Below are 15,370 nucleotides of genomic sequence, written 5' to 3' on the forward strand. Positions count from 1 at the left end.
TTTAAAAATGTTTAATACAATGTAAGACTGGGAGCCTCCAAACGTAAAGGACCTTTGAGAGTTTGGAATGGGCCCTGGGTCTCCTTCAAAAAGTCTCCTTGCTTCTTGAAACCCAGGTAAGATTATCCTAGAATCCTGTGGAAATTTAAAGGATTTCCGTTTGCTGTGTTCCTGCCTGGGCATGGCTTGTGGTCGCATGGAAGCCACTGGCTCCAGAAATGGCCTGGGCCGGGCTGATGCGGACGGTGCTTGCCTCTCTATCTTCTCTGCCCCTGCGGAGCGGCAGAACTCGGCTCTCCAGTTCGCAGGCCCTCGACCTGAGCAGCTGCCGAGAAGCAGAGGAGCGATCTGACATCCCAACAGCGACTCCGTAAGAACTCCAGTGATGCCATGACCTCACACCATGCCGACGAGTTCCCTAGCTACTGTGATGGTATCTTATAACTTACTCATTTCTGAATTAGCAGTGGGATATGGATATGAGCATAAATTAATTACCAAGGAATAACGCAGATTAAAATGAATATTGGCGGCACCTTCTGAGGTGTTTTCTTTTTCTTCTTCTTTTTTTTTATCCTCACCCGAGGACATTTTTCCATTTTTTGTACAGATAGAGTGGGAGGGAGAGAGAGGAAGAGAGAGAGAGGGAAACATCGATGTGAAAGGGACACATCAAGTGGCTGACACCTGCACGACCAACCAGGGCCGGGGACAAACTGCAACCGAGGTACATGCCCTTTAGCGGGAACTGAACCCGGGTCTCTCAGGACTGCAGGTGGACTCTCCAGTCACTGAGCCAAACCGGCCAGGGCTGAGGTGTTTTCAAATCCAGTTCTCCAACTCTCTGAACACTCAACTGGGTGTCCCACACAATTCAGTTCCATTCTGACGCTAACTAGCCAGAGTGAGTGTCAGAGTCCATAGATTTAGGGCTCAATCCCTCTTGATGCCCCCTACATACACAATTTAGATGCCAGACATAAGTCTGGAGCCGCCCATACTTCTGACGGACCACAATGCCCTCCGCAGGTTCAGTGATCGGTTAGAGCGGGTCGCAGAAGTCACAGAAACACTCAGCTTTCATTTACCAGTTTATTATAAAGGATGCATTAGGGACAGCGCAGGGCAGGGTAGGGTGAGGGGGTGGGCACGGGCACTACTATCCTGGCACCTCGGTGTGCTCAGTAACTCAGACGTGTTCTTGACCACCTTCACTTTGTAATTTGACTCTTCATTTTTGTATGGAGGCTCCATTACGTAGGCATGATCGATGAAATCATCAGCCATGGGTGATTAAATTCAACCTTTAGCTCTCTTTCCCTCCCTGAAGGTCAGGGAGAGGGCTAAATGTTCCAGCCCTCTAGTAAAGTGGGGCTCTTTCTGGGGACCAGCCCTCCTCCTGAAGCTATTGCGGGCTGGTGTCACTCACCCCTAGTATCCTTTTTTTAAAAAGACTATATACATATATATTTATTTCTGTTACAGATGTTTCTCCTCTTTCACCCATTACACCCTCCTCCCCCTCCCTCCCTGCCCTGTCCCCAGCTTTGTTGTCCATGTCCATTGGTTATGCACACATGCATGTAAGTTCTGTGGTTTACCTTCTTCTACCCCCTCTTCTGGGGATTGTCAGTCAGTACCCAACTTTCACATCTCTGGGACTACCCTGTTCCTCAGACTGTTATGTTCATTATATTCCACAAATAAGTGAGATCATGTGATATTTGTCTTTTTCTGCTTGGCTTGTTTCACTTAGGATAATACTCTCCAGGTCCCTCTATGTTGTCTCAAAGGATAAGAGATCTTTCTTTCTTACAAGTGCATAGTACTCCATTGTGTATATGTACCACTGCTTTTTAAATCCATTCATTGACTGATGGACGTTTGGGCTGTTTCCAGATCTTAGCTATTGTAAATAGTGCTACTATGAACATGGGGGTATATATATTCTTTTTGATCGGTGTTTCAGGCTTCTTAGGGTATGTTCCAAGAAGTGGGATCACTGGGTCAAATGGCAATTCAATTTTTAATTTTTTGAGGTAACACCATAGCGTTTTCCATAGTGGCTGCACCAGTCTGCATTCCCACCAGCAGTGCACTAGAGTCCCCTTTTCTCCACACCCTTGCCAGCAATTGTTGTTTGATGATTTGTTGATGGCGGCCATTCTGCCAGGTGTGAGGTGATACCTCATTGTTGTTTTAATTTGCATCTCTCTGATGACTAGTGATGTTGAGCATTTCTTCATATATCTTTTGGCCATTTGTATATCTTATTTGGAGAAGTGCCTATTTAGCTTCTCTGCCCATTTTAATAGGATTATTTGTCTTCCTTTTATTGAGTTGTATGAGCAAGCACTCTATATATTTTGGAAATTAACCCCTTATATGATGTATCGTTGGCAATTATGCTCTCCCATTAAGGGAGTTGCCTTTCCATTTTGGTGGTTGTTTCGGTTGCTGTGCAGAAATTTTTGAGTTGGATGTAGTCTAATGTGTTCATTTCCTCCTTTGTTTCTGTTGCCTTAGGTGATGTATCAGTGAAAATTCTGCTGCATATGATGTCTGAAATTTTGTTGCCTACATTTTCTTGTAGGATTTTTTGGATTCACGAGTCACATTTAAGTCTTTTAACCATTTTGAGTTTATTCTTGTGTATGGTGTAAGTTGATGGTCTAGTTTCATTTTTTTTTTTTTTTTTTTTTTGCCTGTAGCTGTCCAATTTTCCCAACACCATTTATTAAAGAGGCGATCTTTACTCCATTGTATGCTCTTGCCTCCTTTGTCAAATATTAATTGAGCATAATGTTTTGGGTCCATTTATGGATTTTCTGTTCTATTCCATTGATCTATCTACCTTTCTTGTGCCAGTACCAGGCTGTTTCGATTACAGTAGCTTTGTAGTATAACCTGATATCCCGTATTGTGATCCTGCCTACTTTGTCCTTCTTTTTCAAGATTGCTGTGACTATTTGGGGTCTTTTTTGGTTCCATATGAACTTTTGAAGTATTTGTTCTAGTTCTGTGAAATATGTCATTGGTATTTTGATGGGGATTGCATTGAATCTATAGATTGCTTTGGGTAGTATGGACATTTTAATGATGTTAATTCTTCTAATCCATGAACAAGGCATGTGCTTCCACTTTTTTTATATCTTCCTCTATTTCTTTTTTTCAATGTCCTGTAGTTTTCTGCAAATAGGTCCTTTACTTCTTTGGTTACGTTTACTCCTAGGTATCTTAATTTCTTTGCTGTGATAGTAAATGGGATTGTTTGCTTAGTTTCTCTTTGTGTGAGTTCATCATTGGTGTATAAGAATGGCGTTGATTTCTTTATGTTAATTTTGTATTCTGCTACTTTGCCAAATTCATTTATTAAGTCTAGTATATTTTTGATGGAGTCTTTAGTGTTTTCTTTGTATAATATGTTATCTGCGAATAATTACAGTTTCGCTTCCTCCTTTCCAATTTGAATCCCTTTTATTTTTTCTTTCTGTCTGATTGCTGTGGCTAAGACTTCCAGTACTATGTTAAATACAAGTGGGGAAGTGGGCATTCCTGTCTTGTTCCTGTTGTTAGGAGCAATGCTTTTATTTTTTGTGCATTGATATGATGTTGGCTGTAGGTCTTTCATACATGGCCTTTATTATGTCGAGATATGATCCCTCTATTCCAACATTGCTGAGCGTTTTTATCAGAAATAGGTGCTGGATTTTGTCAAATGTTTTTTTAGCATCTATTGATATAATCATATGATTTTTATTTTTCATTTTGTTTTTGTGATGTATCACATTTATTGATTTGCGAATATTGTACCAGCCTTGCATCTCTGGGATGAATCCTACTTGGTCATGGTGAATAATTTTTTTGATGTATTGCTGAATCAGATTTGCTAGTATTTTGTTCAGGATTTTGGCATCTGTGTTCATCAGGGATATTGACCTGCAGTTTTCTTTCTTTGTAGTGTCTTTTTCTGGTTTTGAAATTAGAATTATGCTGGCCTCATAAAACGAGTTTGGAAGTCTTCCTTCTTTTTGAATTATTTAGAATAGTTTGAGGAGAATGGGTGTTAGTTCTTTGAATGTTTGGTAAAACTCCCCCGTGAAGCCGTCCGGGCCTGGGCTTTTGTTTTCTGGGAAAGTCTTGATTACATCTTCAATTTCTTCTGTTGTTATTGGTCTGTTCAAGTTTTCTATCTCTTCCTGGTACAATTTTGGGAGACTATGTGTTTCTAGAAATTTGTCCATTTTGCTTAGATTGTCCAATTGGTTGCCATATAATTGTTCATACTATTTGTTACCAATTCTTTGTATTTCTGTGGTGTCAGTTATTATTTCTCCTCTTTCATTTCTGATTTTGTGTATTTGGGTTCTCTCTCTTTGTTTCTTGGTGAATATAGCTAAGGGTCCACCAATCTGGTTTATCTTTTCAAAAAACCAGCTCTTTGTTTCATTGGTTTTTTGGTCTCCTTGTCATTTATTTCTGCTCTAATCTTTCAATTTCATTCCTTCTATTTGCTCTGGGGTTTTCTTTTTGTTTTTTTTTGTTTTTCTAGTTCTTTAAGTTGTGCGGTTAGATAGTCTATTAGAGATTTTTCTTGTTTCTTGAGGTAGGCCTATAGTGCTATGAACTTCCCTTTCAGAACTGCTTTTGCTGCATCCCATAGATTTTGTGTTGTTCTGTCTTCATTTTCATTGCTTTCCAGGAAGTTTTTAATTTCTTTCTTGATCTCCATGGTTACCCATTAATTGTTCAATAACATGCTATTTAGCCTCCATGTTTTCAAATGTCTTTGCATGTTCTTGTTGCAATTGATTTCTAGTTTCATGCCATTGTGATCTGAGAAGATGCTTGATATAATTTCAATCTTCTTGAACTTGTAGCGACTTAGTTTGTGCACTAACATATGGTCTATCTTTAAGAATGTCCCAGGTGCACTTGAGAAGAATGTGAATTCTGTGGTTTTGGGGTGTAATTCTCTGTAGATATCTATTAAATCCATTTGGTCTAGCGCTTCATTTAGAATCTCTGTTTCCTTGTTAATTTTTGTCTAGATGATCTATTCATTGATGTCAACGGGGTGTTGAAGTCCCCTGCTATGATTGTATTGCTGTCGATTTCTCCTTTGAAGTCTTCCAGAAGATTTTTAATATATTTTGGTGCTCCTATATTGGGTGCATATATGTTTACCAGGGTTATATCTCCCTGTTGGATAGATCCTTTCAATATTATGTAGTGACCTTCTTTGTCTCTAGTTATGGCCTTCATTTTGAAATCTAATTTATCAGATATGAGTATTGCTACCCTGTCTTTTTTTTCCTTTCCATTTGTTTGGAAGATTTTTTTTCCATCCCTTCACTTTCAACCTATGTGAGTCTTTTGTTGTGAGGTGGGTCTCTTGTAAACAACATATAGATGAGTCATGCTTTCTTATCCACTCAGCTACTCTGTGTCTTTTTATTGGAGCGTTCAAACCATTTACATTTAAGGTGATTATTGATATGTACTTATTTATTGCCATTTTTGTTTAGTATGGTTATATTTTTCTTCCTATTTCTCCTACTAATTATAGCAGTCCTTTTAACATTTCTTGCAGTGCTGGTTTGGTGCTAATATATTCTGTTAGCCATTTTTCTTTTTCTGTCTGGGAAGCTCTCTATTTGACCTTCTATTTTGAATGATAACCTTGCTGGACAGAGTAGTCTTGGATTCAGATCCTTGTTTTTCATGACCTTGATTACTTCATGCCACTCCCTTCTGGCTGGTAAGTGTTTCTGTTGAGAAGTCAGATAATAGCCTTATGGAAGTTCCTTTGTAGGTAACCTGTTGCTTATCTCTTGGTGCCTTTAGGATTCTCTGTCTTTAATTTTTGGCATTTTAATTATTATGTGTCTTGGTGTGGGCCTGTTTGAGTTCCTCTTACTTGGGGCTCTCTGTGCTTCTTGAACTTGAATGCCTTCTTCCTTTACCATGTTAGGAAAGTTTTCTGTCACTATTTCTTCAGATATATTCTCTAACCCTTGCTCAGTTTTTTCTTCTTTGGGGACTCGTATGATGTGAATGTTATTACATTTCCAGTTGTCCCACAGTTTTCTTAAGCTGTCTTCCTGTTTTTTAATTGTTTTTTTTCCTTTTGGTTTTGTGATTGGTTGATTTTTTTTCTACTCTGTCTTCTAATTCACTGATCTGGTCCTCAGCTTCCTCTACTCTGCTGGTTAGTCCTTCCAATGTGTTCTTTATTTCTGCTATGTCATACTTCATTTCCGCTTGGTTGATTTTCAATATTTCTATATCTTTACTCATGGTGTTGATGTCCTTACTCATGCTGTTGAGCTTCCTCAAGATCATGGCTCTGAACTCTACCTCTGATAATTTGCTTAGCTGCATTTCATTGTTCTCGTCTTCGATAGAGTTCTCCTGTTCTTTCATTTGAGATTTGTTTCTTTGCTTCACCATTTTGGCTATCTCAGTGGGTTTTGGAGCCAAATTTTCCCTGTGGGTGTTGGTGTTCTTCTTTTTGTGGCTCCCTCTACTGGGTTTGGATGAGCCTGGGTGGGATCATGTTAAACAACACTGTCAAGTCTTACTTTCCTGGGTAGATTTGCAAGCCCAGGAAAGGTTCAGTTATCCTCTAGCTTTTTGCCTGGAGGCTAGTAGTCTCAGTTACTCAGTGCCTTGGACTGTAGCCCTGGTGCTCTGTGTAAAAGGATTTCCAGAGGGTGGGATAGATGCTGGTTGTTAATTAGTTTCAATTTGCATTTCTTTGCCTCACCTGGAAGGAGCTGAGTCTCCGAGGGAGGGACTGCTGCTTTTCCCACAGCGTGGGGAAGGAGCACACTGGACACTGTCCTTTGTGGCCATGACTCAGAAAAATCTCTGAGTGCCCTCCAAATTTCTGGTGTCCTCACAGACTTCCAGTTCAGTCTGCCCTCCCTCTGCTGGAGCCCCAGGTGAGTGGCTGTAGCCAATTCAGTGCTCTGTCCCAGCTCTGCACTGTGGAGCAGGCTTAGTATTTTAACCCTGAGGGTGCTGCTCACAGCTAAGACCGCTTCTGTCCGTTGGCTCCCAGCCCACCACCCTCTTGCAACTCCGCAGATCCTACCACTGTCCCTGGTTATATGGTCCTGTCCTACTGCTTTTCTTTTGCTTTTTTCCGATGATTTGTCTTTATTTTAGTTGTAATTCCCATTTGGTTTTGGGAGATGGTCTGTGTAGCTTCCATTCACTCTGCCGCCATTTTTCTCTCCAATATCCTTTTTTTAAAAATGATTTTTTAATTGATTTTTAGAGAGACGAAGGGAGAGGGAGAGAGAGAGGGAGGCGCCTACAACCTGGGCCTGTGCCCTGACTGGACATGGGAAACTGCAGCCTTTTGGTGCCCAGGGTGATGCCCAGCCTGCTGAGCCACACTGGCCGGGCCCATAGCCTTGTTTCCCTGGGCAGGAGGCCTCCCTGTCCAGGGCCACAGGCTGGAGAGCGGGGTCAGCAAACTTTCCCTGTAAATAGTTTAGGCTTTGTGGGCTCTGATGTTTCTGTCACAACTATCCCGCTCTGTTGTCAGAGTGTGGACACAGCCATTGACAACATCTAATAGAACGTGTGTGGCTGAGGCTCCATAAAACATCATTGATGACAACAGGTGGTGGGCTGGTCGCCCCCTCGACTAGAATTCGCCACTAGGTAGAGTGGTGCCAAATCTACACTTAAAATTTTCAGTTACACAAGCTAATACATTCCCCTTTCTCCCCTAAACCAATAGGAGGTGGATTTCTGTCTCTGGGAACAGAAACAGCCCTTACTAATATTTGGCAGTGGAGTGAGGGAGGGAGACGAGGCCCTGCGCGGGGGCCATGTTTCCGACTCCCGCGTGCCTGTCGCCCGAAGAGGACGTCGAAGCGAACCAGCTCTTCCCGCAGGGCGCGGTGGGCCTCGAGAGGAGGCTGGTGCGGCTGGTCCTGGGACACCACTTTGAGTAATGATTTGTTGGAGACCCTCTCTCTCTCTCTCTCTTTTTTTTTTATCCTCACCCAAGGACATTTTCCCATTTTTTGTTCAGGTAGAGTGGGAGGGAGAGAGAGGAACAGAGAGAGAGAGAGAGAGAGAAACATCGATGTGAAAGGGACACATCGAGTGGCTGCCACCCGCACAACCGACCAGGGCCGGGGACAAACTGCAACCGAGGTACGTGCCCTTAGCGGGAACCGAACCCGGGTTTCTCAGGACCGCAGGCCGACGCTCTAACTGCTGAGCCAAACAGGCCAGGGCTCTTATTTTTTTAATCCTTACCTGAAGATATGTTTTTATTTTATTTTATTTATTTTTTGGGAGAGAGAGAGAGAGAGAGAGAGAAAGAGAGAGAGAGAGAGAAACATAGATCAGTTGCCTCCTGAACACATCTGAACTGGGGATCAACCCGAAACCTAGGTATGTGTCTGACTGGGAATCAAACCCACAGCCTTTTGATGTACTGGATGATGCTCCAACCAGCTGAGGCACCTGGCCCTGTCTGGAAGACCCTCTCTTGACCCTCTTCTGGTTGTGCCCCTCTCCACAGGCGAAGAGTCTATGGGGCCTGCGGCCCACCCTCCTTGCCCCTAGACCATACTCTGAGTGCGCAGGGTCTCCGAATTCCTTGTCCAAGCAGCCTTGAGCCGGCTTCAGGGCCTGCATGGCGTCTATTCACGGGGGGCGGAAAAGGCAAATGTATGGATGTATAGACTGGGGTGTCCACACACCGTGGGAGGCCCCTGCAGTTCAGGATGGGGCCAGGGTTGGGAGGACCCCAGGGGCGGGGACCAGAGCCCAAACAGTCCTTCCCTACAGGAGCAGATGGAATCGCTTCCTCCACTGGGGACCGTCCCGACCAGGATCAAGGGCCCTGGAGTCAGTGCTCCCCCTTATTTGTGGTGTCACCTTCCCTGGTTCAGTCGCCCATGATCAACTGCGGTCCAAAAATACAAAATAGAAAACTCCAGAAATAAACAATTGATAGGTTTTACATTGCAAGCTGTTCTGAGCAGCGTGATGAAGGCTTGTGCTGTCTGGCTCCACCCCAACCAGAACATGACCCGTCCCTTTGTCCAGCGTCGCCACACTTAGAAACGCCCTCCCTGCGAGTCACTGAGTAGCCGTCTTAGTTTTCAGGCCCACTGCCCGGGACTGCAGTGCTTGTGTTCAGTTCACCCTCACTTCACTGATCACGGCCCCAAAGCGCAAGAGCAGAGATGCTGGCCGTTCGGATCTGTCAAGGAGAAGCCACAAAGTGCTTCCTTCAAAATGGTGAGTACAGCCTGGCCGGTGTGGCTCAGTGGTTGAGCGTTGACCCGTGAACCGAGAGGTCACCGGTTCGATTCCCGGTCAGGGCACATGCCCAGGTTGTGGGCCTGATCCCCAGTGAGGGGCATGCAGGAGGCGGCCAGTCAATGTTCTCTCTCATCGATGTTTCTATCTCTCTCTCCCTCCCTTTCCTCTCTCTCTAAAATGAATAAAGAAAAAATATTTAAAAAACAAAGTGAGTATAATATAAGATACAGCGGTGGGGGGGCAAAACTAGGTTTACAGTTGTTTGTATGGAAAATAACGCAATAATTAATAAGTAATAATACAAGAATAAACTCTATGTTCATATGCTCACAACTGTAAATCTACTTTTTTCCCCCACCCTTTGTTTTGAGAGAGAGACCATATTCACAAGACTTGTATTATAGTATATTGACATCATTGCTCTATTTCATTAGCTATTGTTGTTCATCTCTTACTGTGCTTAATTTATAAATTAAACTTTATCATAGGCATGTACATATAAGAAAAAAACCCAGTATACACAGGGTTTGGTTTTATCTGCTGTTTCATGCATCCCCTGGGGGTCTTGGAATGTATCCCCCATGAATAAGGTGAGGACTACCATACTTAAGTTTGCTCCTTGACTCTGATACTTATTTACTGAGTGACCTCAGGCAAGTTACTTAACTTCTCTGAGCCTAGTCCCTGTGTCTGTACAACTGGAACAATGCCAGATACTTACTTCCCTGGTATTTTGACAAGAGTAAATGCAGTAAGGTGTACAAAAGCATTTAGTATAACTTGGCACATAAAAAATGTTACATAGTATTGTTCTTGCTACTGTCAGTTGGTGTTTTATTAAGTCCTTGGGGGCTACATTTTCTTCATGACTGTCCTGTCTTGTGTCACACGGAGCCAGCCAGGCATCTCTGAGCAGGGTTCCAGCTGCTCCCCGCTCCCCCCTCTTCTCATCCTTCAGTCCTGGTTTTGCAGAACATGAGTAAAGGATATTAGAATCCCGGAGATAACATGCCTTTTTATAAATGGCTGATCTGAGCTAGTAATTTTATAGGAAAATAGCACTCATAAGTTTTGCCACTGCAATTAGAAAGTCCATGAAGCTATCTATTTGTGGTCCAGACAATGACATTTGTTGACAACAGTGCACTCATAATTATTTGACCCTTGCCTTTATTTTTCAAGGATTTAATTATGTTTTCATTGCTTTTGTAATTACTTTCGATGCAGCGGAGAAATATGAATGCTTAGGAAGACCCACGCTCTGGTGCATGCTGGCGTGTGAACGGATGCCTCTCCCTGTGTGTGTGAGAATTCCCAACTCACATCACAAAGAAATGTGTGGGCATTGGACCACTACTGCAGGCATTGCCCGGGAATTTGTAAGAATTATAGGACCTCAGTCCCCATCCCAGACCTACGCAATCAGAACCTGCATTCTAACAAGACACCTTGATGACTGGTGTGCGCTTTATTGCTTGGGAAGCCCTTGTTGGTACCATGAGCTGCACAATGGTCACAGCTGATTGCTTTGGGGCTAACCATCCATAGGCTGAATAACAACTTAGTGTTGGATCTAATGTCTCCAGTAGGGATACTCATGATTAAACAAAACACTTGGCCTTCTCTGAGAATACATAGAGAAACCGAGTAGCTACAGTAGGAGGCCCTGTCTACATAAGAAGTGAGAAAAAGCCACGAGGAAGCCAGAGATACATGGAGCAAATGCTGAGGGAGGGAGGAGCTGATGGTCAGAGAGGACCAAGTCACACAATGTTGGTGAGACTGCGATTACTGGACCCCTACAGTTTTTTGTTTTGTTTTGTTTATTTATTTATTTTTAGAGAGAGAGAAAGGGAGAGGGAGAGAGATAGAAATATTGATGAGAGAGAACATTGATTGGCCGCCTCCTGCATGCCCCCCACTGGAGATTGGGCCCACAACTTGGGCATGTGCCCCAACTGTTGACCTCTTGGTGCATGGGTCGACACTCAACCACTGAACCACACCGGCTGGGCTGGAACCCTACAGTTGAGAGAAGGTTATTTAACTGGGTCATCTGAGTTTCCTTGACTATTGAATTCTCTATCCATTTCTTTTCTTCCATAAAATCCAAATCTTTGGCTGTTTCTGCGTTTCGAGTGACTGCTTCTTTGGAATCTGAGAAAGCCTAATTAATATGAAAAAGCTAAACACTCTAATTAAAAAATAAATAAAAAAGGACCAAAAAGCAACATTTAAAATTTAAAACTGTTCTTCGAGAGTAGGGGGTAAGCAATTAGAAAATGTCAGGCTTTCAATGTGAGGATAAGCTGTAAAATGGTTCAGAAAGACCCAGGAAGACATGGATCAGCAAAGGCACACTTGTGTCCCTGGTGGGAAGTCACAATGTTGTTAACAGATCGATGCTATACAAATTAGTTTACAAATACAAAGACATTCTGATAAGAGCCCTCAGATATTTTCATTGAATTTTTCTAGCTGAAGAAAAAAACTCACTGGGAATAAAAAAATGTACAAGAACAGCCTAGACATTTAGAAAATAGAATCAGCAGTTTGGAGGGATGGAGGAATACATAACAAAGTTATAATAATGGAAACAGTATGGTCTCGATGTTGAATTAGCTGGAGGGACGAATGGAACAGAATGAGCCCAGGTGCATGTGGGAATGTAGGGGTGACCACAGCAGCCAGCAGGTCAGTGGTGAAGGTGGGTGATCAGCCCACTCTGTGTTATTATTAGTGAAAATGTGAAAAAAGTATCCCACAATGGGAAATGAATAAAATACATTTTAAGACCACATATCCACTAAATGACAAAACAAATATTGGTACAGAGAGAGGTTCATGATATACTGTGAAATAAAAATGAACAGTTTACTAAACAATGAAAAGTATAGAATGATCCCCATTTCCTAAATACATACACACAGGGAAGGGGGGATGTGGGGCGGAAGGAGATAAACCAAGAAATTTCTGTGCATATATTCATAACCAATGGACACAGAAAATAGCGTAGGGAAGGCAGGAGGGGGACGGGATTCTGGAGGAGGGGGTCAAGGAGGGAGAAAGGGGGCACATCTGTAATACATTCAACAATAAAGATAAGTTAAAAAATACATACACACATACAAATGTGTATATGTTTATATTTACAAAAGTCATAATGCAAATGCTTATCCTGTCTCAAGCTCCAGCACCTCCTCTTGGCTGTGTTTGGAAGTAACCCTCACCTCCCAATCCTGACTGCAGCCGTCTAGACTTGGAGCTGGGCTCCCCCGTGGCTCCCTGAATGACCTTTGAAGTCCACCACATTCCCAACCAGGACTTCAGGGAAGAGCCCTAGGGTCACAGCCCCTCCCCTGGACTCCCCTTCTTCCCATCCCTTCCTGTTAGGTCCTCCCCACTTGGTCTAGCACCCTAAGTCAGAGACGTGTCACAGTCAAACAGTTCTACTACCCTCCTGAGAGAAATGGAGTGGCTGGGTCTGAAAAGGAAGACCATGTGAAACTACAAAGGCAGTGGAGTTTTGTTTGTTGTTAATCCTCACCCGAGGATATTTTTCCATTGATTTTTAGATAAACTGGAGGGGGAGAGAGAGAGAGAGAGAGAGAGAGAGAGAGAGAGAGAGAGAGAGAGGGAGGGAGGAGAGAAACATCTATTGGTTGCCTCCTGCATGACCCTGACTAGTTGCATCTTATTGAACCTGCATCTGATCAGACCTGCAACCCAGGTAAGTGCCCTTGATTGAGAATCGAACCTGAGATCCTTTGGTCCATGGGCTGACACTCTAACCACTGCACCACACTGGCCATGGTGCGTGTTCCCATTTCTTAAGTGTGGAGTCCAGAAAAACCCTCCCAATCCAAGAAGATCATTTACCCTTTTCAGCCTCTTCCCAAGTTTCTGGAACTGAGCATGAGGTAATTGCATCTTGTGAACTTGGCACACCCCGCCGTCCATTCAGAACCAGCGGCCAATTCTGCCCCCTGCTGTCTCCTTCTGGTGGACCCCAATCATGACAGTTAGCCAGCACACACCACTTGTTTTCCTGACTACCCTCCAACCCCCTCCTGCCTCAAAGGTTCCGGGAAATGAGGCCGGGAGCACAGGTGGTAACACTCTGATACAGCTGAATGTATTCTAGAACAGATGATTGAAATTGCTTCTAAAGTGTCCCAGCCTGTGGCTGAGGGGCAAGAATTGTGTGGCAGAAGAAGAGGCAAGTTATCACCCATTGCTTCACCCATATAATTGGGCTAATAATTAAAACATAACCAGCAGGGGCCGCATTCACATGGAGTCTTTTTCTACCTCTTTTTCAAACCATTGTCACCAAACAGGAAAGGTACATCTCAGAAGGTGAATATTCCCAGAAGTGCTTAGCAACCTCAGATGTAATTGTCCCCCAGTTTATACGAACATGCAATTAATTATCGTGTCTCATACCTAGATAGGCAGGGTATGGGAAAGTCCCCGAGATGGATCCTCATTGCCTTACGAAAGTCAGACAGATCACCTGCAGTGGGTTCACCCTGGGAGAATAGTTCAAAATTTTTCTGCTGAGAAAACATTGAAACTGCCTCTGTTGGATGCAAAATTCCATAATAAAAAATGTGGATTTTTCATGGATGATGGCTTCTCTTTATAACCATATGGCTGTTGTTATAATGATAAAATTGCTGAACAAATTCAGGTTTAGTACACACATTAGTGACAAGTATTTGTGTGTCATAACAGTTCTAGGCAAACTTAGGGGTGGTGATAGAATCGAACATCGGGTTTGGGAATAAAGAGACTTGAGTTCTTTGAAGAAGGGTCTATTCAGGTCTTCTGCCCATTTTTTAATTGGATCGTTTGTTTTCCTTTTGTTGAGTTGTATGAGTACTGTATATATTTTGGAAATTAACCGTTTATCAAATGTATCATTGGCAAATATGTTCTCCCAGAAAGTGGGTTTCCTTTTCATTTTGATGCTGGTTTCTTTTGCTGTGCAGAAGCTTTTTACTTTTATTCAGTCCCATTTGTTTATTTTTTCCTTTCTTTCTCTTGCCCTAGGCGATGTATCTGTGAAAATTCTCCGACATGAGATGTCTGAAATTTTGCTGCCTACATTTTCTGCTAGGATTTTTATAGTTTCACCAGTTACATTTAAGTCTTTTATCCATTTTTAGTTTATTCTTGGGTATGGTGTAAGTTGATGGTCTAGTTTTATTTTTTTGCATGTAGCTGTCCAATTTTCCCAACACCATTTATTCAAGAGACTGTCTTTGCTCCACTGTATGCTCTTGCCACCTTTGTCAAATATTAATTGAGCATAATAGCTTGGGTCAATTTCTGGGTTCTCTGTCCTGTTCCATTGATCTATATGTCTGTTCTTGTGCTCGTACCAGGCTGTTTTGATTACAGTGGCTTTGTAGTATAACTTGCCAAAGAAAACATACAAATGGCTAAGAAATAACATATGAAAAAATGTTCAATGTTATTAATAATCAGGCAGATGCAAATTAAAATGACAATGACGTACCACCTCACACCTGCCAGTATCAATGAATCAACAAACCACAGGTGCTAGCGAGGGTGTGGAGAAAAGGGAACCCTAGTACACTGCTGGTGGGAATGCAGACTGCTGCAGCCACAGTGAAACATAGTATGGAATTTTCTAAAAAAATTAAAAATCGAACTGCCATTTGACCCAGTGATCCCACTTCTAGGAATATATTCTAAGAATCCTGAAATACAAGTCGAAAAAAATGTATGCACCCCTATATTCATAGCAGTGCTATTTACAACAGTTACGATCTAAAAACAGCCCAAGTACCCATCAGTAGATGAGTGGATAAAAAAAGTTGTGGTACATTTACACAATGGAATACTATACAGCTGTATAAAAGAAGGATCTCTTACCCTTTGAGATATCATGGAGGGACCTGGAGAAAATTATGCTAAGTGAAATAAGCCAGTCAGAGAAAGGCAAAGTATCACATGATCTCACTTATTTGTTGAATATAATGAACAGAGTAAACTGATGAATAAAATGGAACCAGAGATACGGAAACACGGGACAGACTGA

General features: G+C 42.5%; 1 long non-coding RNA gene across 2 annotated transcripts in view; it reads left to right on the plus strand.

Moving 5' to 3' along the window:
* LOC118634510 overlaps nucleotides 1–14,405 on the plus strand; it is a 31,104-nt gene extending 16,699 nt beyond the window's left edge. Inside the window, exon 4 of one of the 2 annotated variants that reach the window (XR_004960364.1) lies at nucleotides 14,356–14,405. This is a non-coding gene — a long non-coding RNA (uncharacterized LOC118634510). Of the gene's footprint in view, nucleotides 1–9,141; nucleotides 9,236–14,355 lie in introns of those variants that run through there. The other variant, XR_004960365.1, reaches the window with a different exon arrangement.
* Nucleotides 14,406–15,370: the final 965 nt, after the last annotated feature.

The sequence above is a fragment of the Molossus molossus genome, unplaced genomic scaffold (assembly GCF_014108415.1).
Source record: "Molossus molossus isolate mMolMol1 unplaced genomic scaffold, mMolMol1.p scaffold_m16_p_19, whole genome shotgun sequence".
Taxonomy (NCBI): domain Eukaryota; kingdom Metazoa; phylum Chordata; class Mammalia; order Chiroptera; family Molossidae; genus Molossus; species Molossus molossus.